Raw genomic sequence first — 11,036 nt, forward strand, 5'->3', positions numbered from 1 at the left:
CATGGCCCAGTAGTATAGCATGGCAGACGGACAAGAGTGTAGGGCCACTGATCGAACACTAGCATCCTATACTAAGCAGTAGGATAGCAGGTAAAGGTAACAACAATAGTAGCAAGGACAGGCTATGCAGCAGTATAGGATTAACTGAAAGCAGTAACATGCTACACTACTCTAATGCAAGCAGTATAGAGGAGAATAGGCGATATCTGGTGATCAAGGGGGGGGGGGCTTGCCTGGTTGCTCAGACAAGGAGGGTCGTCGGTGACGTAGTTGATCACAGCGGCATCAGCGGCAGTCTCGGAGTCTACCGGAGAGAAGAGGGGGGAAGAAAACAGTAAATACATAGCAAGCAAGAGCATAACAGGACAACAAACAGAGAAGAGGGGACAACAAACAAACTCGGAAGCTACACGTTACCGGCGAAGGGGGATAACATCCGAGAATGTTTCCCCAGGTTTAGCATTTTCGGACAGACGAATCGGAGGGGAAAAGTTCCATGTTCGCTATGCTAGGAGTGTGTGGCGGATGAACGGAGGATGTAACCGGATTCGTCTCGTCGTTCTGAGCAACTTTCATGTTGAAAATATTTTAATCCGAGTTACGGATTAAAATATATGATTTTCTAAAGATTTTATTAATTTCTGGAATTTAATTAATTAATTATTTAATTCGAAAAATGAATTTATGACGTCAGCATGATGTCATGCTGACGTCAGGAGTCAACAGGGTTGACTTGGTCAACCTGACAGGTGGGTCCCGTTCGTCATACTCTGTTAGTTAATTAACAATAGTTAATTAGGTTAATTAGCCATTAGGTTAATTAATCAGGATTAATTAAATTAAGTATTTGCTTAATTAATTAATTAATATTTTAATTATCATTTATTTTTATTTTTAATGTTCTGGGGGGGCCTGCGGTCAGTGGCCTGGCCGGTCCAGTCAGCAAGGCTGACCGGGTCTACAGGCCGGCCGGGCCCCTAGGGCCCACGGGTCAGTGACCCAGGGGTGGCCCCAGGTCGGCCACGTCGGCGGCCGGCGTTGGGGAGCTCCGGGGAGCGTTCCCGCGGCGGAGGGGCGCCGGACCTCGCCGGGATTCGCCGTCCGGCGGCCAAAAATGGCCGCGGGCGGGTGCGTTCGAACGTGGAAAGGATGCCGCGTCCAACGGTGGCAGAGGCACGGCCGGACTCGGCCGGAAACGACGCCGGCGAGCGGCGGAGGCGGCGGTGGGATTCGGGACCGCATCGGGATCGCGCTACGGGGCTAACGGGAAGGCCAGGGGGGCTGCGCGACGCGCTGAGCACAAGGGGCTCGGCCCCGTGACCATTTGGTCACCGGAGGGGCGCCGGCGACGAGATCCGCGACGGGGGCGCTCGGGTATGAAGGGGAACGAGGGGGAAGAGGAGGGGGGCCTCGACCGAGCAGAGGAGGCGCGAGGGGAGGGGGGTACGTGGGGCGCGGTGAGCCGGCGCAAGCCGGAGCGCGACGTGCGCGGCGCCGGAGGGAGCTCCGGCCATGGCGACCGAGCGCGGGGTCGACCCCTACGGCTACAGAGCAAAGCAGGGGAGGGAAGAGCTCACGGGGGGGGGGGACGCGTGGGGTCTCGGAAGCGGGCTCGGGGCGGTTGGGGGCGTCTGGCGGGGAGGAGGTCGAGGCAGCGGCCGTCCGGTGATGCGGATCCGGCGAGGTGGGAGTCGGGGACGGTCCCGAGGCGACGAGGGGGGTTCGGGCGTCCTGCGCGGCCGGTCGGGGAGGAGGGGAGGAGGACGAGCACCGGTGGGGTGGGGCGACGGGATCGGGCGGATCCCGATCCAGATCGGCGGGGGAGGGAGGAGAAGGGGATCGGGGGGGAATGGGGTGTCGGCTAGGGTTTCCGCCGACCGGGGGGGGTTATGGGAGTGAGGGGGGTGGGCCGGGCCAGGGGCTGGCCGGCTGGGCCAGGTGGGCTTGGCCCAGTTTGGCCAGGGGGGGGGGGTTTCCCTCTCCTTTGTTTTATTTTTCTTTTCTTAATTTATTTTCTCTTCTGTTTTATTTCATTTTAAAATATTCAGGCACTTTATAAAAATGTGTGCACCCCAACATAATTAACCTTGTAATTTTTGACAACCCCCGAACATTTTAGTTTTAAAGTTTGAAAACTTTGTTTGTTTGCCAAAAATTCAAGTTTGAATTCGAATCGTTTTCGAACTAATGCGAGATTAGCCACAGTAATCAAGGTGACGTGGCATCATTAGCGAAGGATTACTGTAGCGTAACTATCCGGGCGTCACAACCTACCAAAGGCGCTTCACTCCCCAGCAACGGTGCCAGAAAAGAGTCTTGATGACCCACAAGTGTAGGGGATCTATCGTAGCCTTTCGATAAGTAAGAGCGTCGAACCCAACGAGGAGCAGAAGGAAATGATAAGCAGTTTTCAGTAAGGTATTCTCTGCAAGTACTAAAATTATCGGTAACAGATAGTTTTGTGATAAGGTAATTTATAACGAGTAGCAAGTAATAAAAGTAAATAAGGTGCAGCAAGATGGCCCAATCCTTTTTGTAGCAAAGGACAAGCCTGGACAAACTCTTATATGAAGGAAAGCGCTCCCGAGGACACATGGGAATTATCGTCAAGCTAGTTTTCATCACGTTCATATGATTCACGTTCGATACTTTGATAATTTGATATGTGGGTGGACCGGTGCTTGGGTGCTGTCCTTAATTGGACAAGCATCCCACTTATGATTAACCCCCATTGCAAGCATCCTCAACTACATCAGAAGTATTAAGGTAAACCTAACCATAGCATGAAACATATGGATCCAAATCAGCCCCTTACGAAGCAATGCATAAACTAGGGTTTAAGCTTCTGTCACTCTAGCAACCCATCATCTAATTATTACTTCCCAATGCCTCCCTCTAGGCCCAAACAATGGTGAAGTGTCATGTAGTCGACGTTCACATGACACCACTAGAGGGATGACAACATACATCTCATCAAAATATCGAACGAATACCAAATTCACATGAGTAATAATAGCAAGACTTCTCCCATGTCCTCAGGAACAAACGTAACTCCTCACAAAGCATATTCATGTTCATAATCAGAGGGGTATTAATATGCATAATGGATCTGAACATATGATCTTCCACCAAGTAAACCAACTAGCATCAACTACAAGGAGTAATCAACACTACTAGCAACCCACAGGTACCAATCTGAGGTTTGGATACAAAGATTGGATACAAGAGATGAACTAGGGTTTGAGATGAGATGGTGCTGGTGAAGATGTTGATGGAGATTGACCCCCTCCCAATGAGAGGATCGTTGGTGATGACGATGGCGATGATTTCCCCCTCCCGGAGGGAAGTTACCCCGGCAGAACAGCTCTGTCGGAGCCCTAGATTGGTTCCGCCAAGGTTCTGCCTCGTGGCGGCGGAGTTTCTTCCCGTCAGCTTGCTTATGAATTTTTCCTCGACGAAAGACCCCATATAGCCAAAGATGGGCATCGGAGAGCCACTAGGGGCCACCTCGTGGCTAGGGTGTGGGCCCCCTTTGGTATTTTCTTCGCTCAGTATTTTTTATTAATTCCAAAAATAACTTCCGTGAAGTTTCAGGACTTTTGGAGCTGTGCAGAATAGGTCTCTAATATTTGCTCCTTTTCCAGCCCAGAATTCCAACTGCCGGCATTCCCCCTCTTCATGTAAACCTTGTAAAATAAGAGAGAATAGGCATAAGTATTGTGACATAATGTGTAATAACAGCCCATAATGCAATAAATATCGATATAAAAGCATGATGCAAAATGGACGTATCAGACCCCCGGAAGATCCTTGCCGGGGACGACCGCGGTGCCGCAGCGGGACCCTTGCCGGGCCCTCGGCAAGACCCTTGCCGAGGACGTCTGCAGGGCCGCAGCCAGGCCCACGCCTGCCAAGACTCCACCGCTGCTCCCATGCAGCTGCTAGCTCGACCAGCAGGGCAGGCATCTGAGTGGCAGCACGCGACCTCTACGCCACCTCAGCAATCACCTGCGTGGTGGCATGCAGATCTTCGTGAAGGCTCCAGCACCGCGCCAGCCCAGCAGCCGGCCAACGTGGCGCCACAACGCCTCATCATATCGAACGCGCATCGGAGCAGGCGAGGCGGCGACAGCTAGGACGAGCTTCCTTGCCGTCCCCGATAAAGCAAGAGGGGCACATCGGCAGTGCATTAAATGCGTTTGTCCGACGATGCCAGAGGATAGACTCAGCCACTGTACACCTTTCCACCTCCTGTGTGCCACTGTGGCGACCCCTTTCGTCTATAAAAGGAGGCCCGAGGCATACTGGAGAGGGATTCAGATCTTTTGGACTAGAGAGACATCATAGCTAGTTCAAAACCACAAGAACACTCAAATACACACCAAAGGAGGACTAGGGTTTTACGCATCTCCGCGGCCCGAACCTCGGTAAACGATTTGCGTGCTGACCGCCAGACCTGCTCTTTGCACAACCCCGCGCCTGATGTCTACTACACAACCTTCTTCTTGTAGACGTTGTTGGGCCTCCAAGTGCAGAGGTTTGTAGGACAGTAGCAAATTTCCCTCAAGTGGATGACCTAAGGTTTATCAATCCGTAGGAGGCGTAGGATGAAGATGGTCTCTCTCAAGCAACCCTGCAACCAAATAACAAAGAGTCTCTTGTGTCCCCAACACACCCAATACAATGGTAAATTGTACAGGTGCACTAGTTCGGCGAAGAGATGATGATACAAGTGGTATATGGATGGTAGATAAAGGTATTTGTAATCTGAAATTATAAAAACAGCAAAGTAACTAATGATAAAAGTGAGCGTAAACGGTATTGCAATGCGTTGAAACAAGGCCTAGGGTTCATACTTTCGCTAGTGCAAGTTCCCTCAACAATACTAACATAATTGGATCACATAACTATCCCTCAACATGCAACAAAGTGTCACTCCAAAGTCACTAACAGCGGAGAACGAACGAAGAGATTATGGTAGGGTACGAAACCACCTCAAAGTTATTCTTTCCAATCGATCCGTTGGGCTATTCCTATAAGTGTCACAAACAGCCCTAGAGTTCGTACTAGAATAACACCTTAAGACACAAATCAACCAAAACCCTAATGTCACCTAGATACTCCATTGTCACCTCAAGTATCCGTGGGTATGTTTATACGATATGCATCACACAATCTCATATTCATCTATTCAACCAACACATAGAACCTCAAAGAGTGCCCCAAAGTTTCTACCGGAGAATCACGACGAAAACGTGTGCCAACCCCTATGCATAGGTTCATGGGAGGAACCCGCAAGTTGATCACCAAAACATACATCAAGTGAATCACGTGGTATCCCATTGTCACCACAGATACGCACGGCAAGACATACATCAAGTGTTCTCAAATCTTTTAAAGACTCAATCCGATAAGATAACTTCAAAGGGGAAACTCAATCCATTACAAGAGAGTAGAGGGGGAGAAAACATCATAAGATCCAACTATAATAGAAAAGCTCACGATACATCAAGATCGTATCACCTCAAGAACACGAGAGAGAGAGAGAGAGATCAAACACATAGCTACTGGTACATACCCTCAGCCCTGAGGGATAACTACTCCCTCCTCGTCATGGAGAGCGCCGGGATGATGAGGATGGCCACCGGAGAAGGATTCCCCCTCCGGCAGGGTGCCGGAATGGGTCTAGATTGGCTTTCAGTGGCTACGGAGGCTTCTGGCGGCGGAACTCCCGATCTATTGTATGTTCTAGAAGTTTTAGGGTACGTGAGTATATATGGGTGCAGGAAGTACGTCAGTGGAGCTTCGGAGGGCCCACGAGGCAGGGGGCGCGCCCTAGGGGGGGCGCCCCCCAACCTCGTGAGCACCTCCCTTGGCTCCTGACGTGGGGTCCAAGTCCATCCGGTAGCTTTCCTTCCAAAAATAACTTCTCCAGTTGATTTCGTTCCGTTTTGACTACGTTTGATATTCCTTTTCTTCGAAACACCAAAATAGGCAAAAACATCAATTCTGGGTTGGGCCTCCGGTTAATAGGTTAGTCCCAAAAATAATATAAAAGTGGATAATAAAGCCCAATATTGCCCAAAACAGTAGATAACATAGCATGGAGCAATCAAAAATTATAGATACGTTGGAGACGTATCAAGCATCCCCAAGCTTAATTCCTGCTCGTCCTCGAGTAGGTAAATGATAAAAACAGAATTTTTGATGTGGAGTGCTACTTGGCATAATTTCAATGTAATTCTTCTTAATTGTGGTATGAATATTCAGATCCATAAGATTCAAGACAAAAGTTCATATTTACATAGAAATGATAATACTTCAAGCATACTAACTAAGCAATTATGTCTTCTCAAAATAACATGGCCAAAGAAAGTTCATCCCTACAAAATCATATAGTTTAGTCATGTTTCATTTTCATCACACAAGAATGCTCTCATCATGCACAACCCCGATGACAAACCAAGAAATTGTTTCATACTTTAGTGATCTCAAACTCATAAACCTTCACGCAATACATGAGCGCGAGCCATGTATATAGCACTATGGGTGGAATAGAATATAATGAGGGGGGTTATGTGGAGAAGACAAAAAGGAGAAAGTCTCACATCAACGAGGCTAATCAATGAGCTATGGAGATGCCCATCGATTGATGTTAATGCAAGGAGTAGGGATTGCCATGCAACGGATGCACTAGAGCTATAAATGTATGAAAGCTCAACAAAAGAAACTAAGTGGGTGTGCATCCAACTTGCTTACTCACGAAGACCTAGGGCACTTGAGGAGGCCCATTGTTGGAATATTCAAGCCAAGTTCTATAATGAAAAATTCCCACTAGTATATGAAAGTGATAACATGAGAGACTCCCTACTATGAAGATCATGGTGCTACTCTGAAGCACAAGTGTGGTAAAAGGATAGTAACATTGTCCCTTCTCTCTTTTCTCTCATTTTTTTGGGCCTTTCCTCTTTTTTATGGCCTTTCTCTTTTTTTGGGCCTTCTCTTTTTTATGGCCTTTCTATTTTTTATTCCTCACTTGGGACAATGCTCTAGAAAATGATGATCATCACACTTCTATTTATTTACAACTCAATGATTACAACTCGATACTAGAACAAAGTATGACTCTATATGAATGCCTCCGGCGGCGATATGCAATGAACCAAGAGTGGCATGTATGAAAGAATTATGAATGGTGGCTTTGCCACAAATACTATGTCAACTACATGATCATGCTAAGCAATATGACAATGATGAATGTGTCATGATGAATGGAATGATGGAAAGTTGCATGGCAATATATCTCAGAATGGCTATGGAAATGCCATAATAGGTAGGTATGGTGGCTGTTTTGAGGAAGATATAAGGAGGTTTATGTGTGATAGAGCGTATCATATCATGGGGTTTGGATGCACCGGCGAAGTTTGCACCAACTCTCAGTGTGAGAAAGGGCAATGCATGGTACCGAAGATGCTAGCAAGGATGGAAGGGTGAGAGTGCATATAATCCATGGACTCAACATTAGTCATAAAGAACTCACATACTTATTGCAAAAATCTACAAGTCATCAAAAACCTCGGCACTACGCACATGCTTCTAGGGGGATAGATTGGTAGGAAAAGACCATCGCTCGTCCCCGACCGCCACTCATAAGGAGGACAATCAAATAACACCTCATGTTTCAAATTTGTTACACAACATTTACCATACGTGCATGCTACGGGACTTGCAAGCTTCAACACAAGCATTTCTAAAATTCACAACCACTCAACTAGCATGACTTTGATATTATTACCTCCATATCTCAAAACAATCATCAAGCATCAAACTTCTCTTAGTATTCAAAAGAGAATTTTATTATTAATCTTGTATACCTAGCATATTAGGATTTTAAGAAAATTACCATGTTATTTAAGACTCTCAAAATAATCTAAGTGAAGCATGAGAGTTCATCTATTTCTACAAAATAAGACCACCATCGTGCTCTAAAAATATATAAGTGAAGCACTAGAGCAAATAACAAACTACTCCGAAAGATATAAGTGAAGATCAATGAGTAGTTGTATAATTATGTAACTATGTGAAGACTCTCTAACATTTAAGAATTTAAGATCTTGGTATTTTATTCAAGCAGCAAGCAAAGCAAAATAAAATGACATTCTAAGAATGGCAAATATCATGTGAAGAAGCAAAAACTTAGGATCAACCGAAACTAACCGATAGTTGTTGAAGAAGAAAGGTGGGATGCCAACCGGGGCATCCCCAAGCTTAGATGCTTGAGACTTCTTGAAATATTATCTTGGGATGCCTTGGGCATCCCCAAGCTTGAGCTTTTGTGTCTCCTTAATTGCTATCATATCACAGTCTCCCTAAATCTCAAAAGCTTCATCCACACAAAACTCAACAAGGACTCGTGAGATAAGTTAGTATAAACCATTGCAAAAACCTTATCATATTCTACTGTAGCAAATCACTAAAATTATTATTCAACATTGCATACTAAATTCCTCTACATATTTAATAGTCCTATCCTCAAACAGAATTATTAAAGAAGCAAACATATGCAAACAATGCAAACATAACAGCAATCTGCCTAAACAGGACACTCTGTAAAGAATGCAGCAACATCCATACTTCCCTAGCTCCAAAAATTATGAAAAAAAGTTCCCATTGTATTAAATTTATCACATCTTAATATGCAAAAGGTTTCAACATTTTATCATATTCTGACTTCTCTAGGGAATTATTGCAACAGCGGTAAACTTTGTGTTTTCAAACAGCAACATGTATACTTGTAACATAGGCACAGTAAAGGCTATCAATGCCACTTTTATTGAAATAAAAGATGCAAAACATTGTTCTAAATAACAGAAAGAAAATACTAACAAAATAAATCGACGCTCCAAGCAAAACACACATCATGTGGCGAATAAAAATATAGCTCCAAGTAAAGTTACCGATGAACGAAGACGAAAGAGGGGATGCCTTACGGGGCATCCCCAAGATTAGGATCTTGTCTATCCTTGAATATTATGTTGGGGTACCTCGGGCATCCCCAAGCTTAGGCTCTTGCCACTCCTTATTCCATAGTCCATCGAATCCTTACCCAAAACTTGAAAACTTCACAACACAAAACTTAACAGAAAACTCGTAAGCTCCGTTAGTATAAGAAAATAAATCACCACTTCAAGGTACTGTAATGAACTCATTCTTTATTTATATTGGTGTTAAACATACTGTATTCCAACTTATCTATGGTTTATAAACTATTTTACTAGCCATAGATTCATCAAAATAAGTAAACAACACATGAAAAACAGAATCTGTCAAAAACAGAACAGTCTGTAGTAATCTGGATCAAACGTATACTTATGGAACTCATAAAATTGTCAAATAAATTGCTGGACCCGAGGAATTTATCTATTAATCATCTTCAAAAATAATTAACTAAATAGCACTTTCCAAATAAAGATGGCAGCAATTCTCGTGAGCGCTAAAGTTTCTGTTTTTTACAGCATGATCAACAAGACTTTCCCCAAGTCTTCCCAAAGGTTCTACTTGGAAAAAACACTAATTAAAAGCATAAAACCACATCTAAACAGAGTCTAGACGAATTATTTATTACTAGACAGGAACAAAAAGCAAGGAACAAAAATAAAATTGGGTTGCCTCCCAACAAGCGCTATCGTTTAACGCCCCTAGCTAGGCATGATGATTTCAATGATGCTCACATAAAAGATAAGAATTGAAACATAAAGAGAGCATCATGAAGAATATGACTAGTACATTTAAGCCTAAATTCCTATGCATAGGAATTTTTTGAGAAAACAACTTATGGGAACAATAATCAACTTGCATAGGAAGGTAAAACAAGCATAACTTCGAAACTTTAAGCACATAGAGAGGGATCTTGATATTATTGCAATTCCTACAAGCATATATTCCTCCCTCATAATAATTTTCAGTAGCACCATGAATGAATTCAACAATATAACCAGCACCTAAAGCATTCTTTTCATGATCTACAAGCATAGAAAAAGTACTACTCTCCACACAAGCAAAATTCTTCTCATGAATAATAGTCGGAGCAAACTCAACAAAATAACTATCATGTGATTGAAAATTAAGATTAAGATGACAAGTTTCATGGTTATCATTATTCTTTAAAGCATAAATGTCATCACAATAATCATCATAGATAGGAGCCATGCTTTTATCATAATAAATTTGCTCATCAAAACTTGGGGGACAAAAAATATCATCTTCATCAAACATAGCTTCCCCAAGCTTGTGGCTTTACATATCATTAGCATCATGGATATTCAAGGAATTCATACTAACAACATTGCAATCATGCTCATCATTCAAATATTTAGTGCCAAACATTTTATAGATTTCTGCTTCTAGCACTTGAGCACATTTTTTCTTTCCATCATACTCACGAAAGATATTAAAAAGATGAAGCGTATGAGGCAAACTTAATTCCATTTTTATAGTTTTCTTTTATAAACTAAACTAGTGATAAAACAAGAAACTAAAAGACTCAATTGCAAGATCTAAAGATATACCTTCAAGCGCTAACCTCCCCGGCAACGGCGCCAGAAAAGAGCTTGATGTCTACTGCACAACCTTCTTCTTGTAGACGTTGTTGGGCCTCCAAGTGTAGAGGTTTGTAGGACAGTAGCAAATTTCCCTCAAGTGGATGACCTAAGGTTTATCAATCCGTAGGAGGCGTAGGATGAAGATGGTATCTCTCAAGCAACCCTGCAACCAAATAACAAAGAGTCTCTTGTGTCCCCAACACACCCAATACAATGGTAAATTGTATAGGTGCACTAGTTCGGCGAAGAGATGATGATACAAGTGGTATATGGATGGTAGATAAAGGTATTTGTAATCTGAAATGATAAAAACAGAAAAGTAACTAATGATAACAGTGAGCGTAAACGGTATTGCAATGCGTTGAAACAAGGCCTAGGGTTCATACTTTCGCTAGTGCAAGTTCCCTCAACAATACTAACATAATTGGATCACAT

This window comes from Triticum aestivum, chromosome 4A (assembly GCF_018294505.1).
Source record: "Triticum aestivum cultivar Chinese Spring chromosome 4A, IWGSC CS RefSeq v2.1, whole genome shotgun sequence".
Classification (NCBI taxonomy): Eukaryota; Viridiplantae; Streptophyta; class Magnoliopsida; order Poales; family Poaceae; genus Triticum; species Triticum aestivum.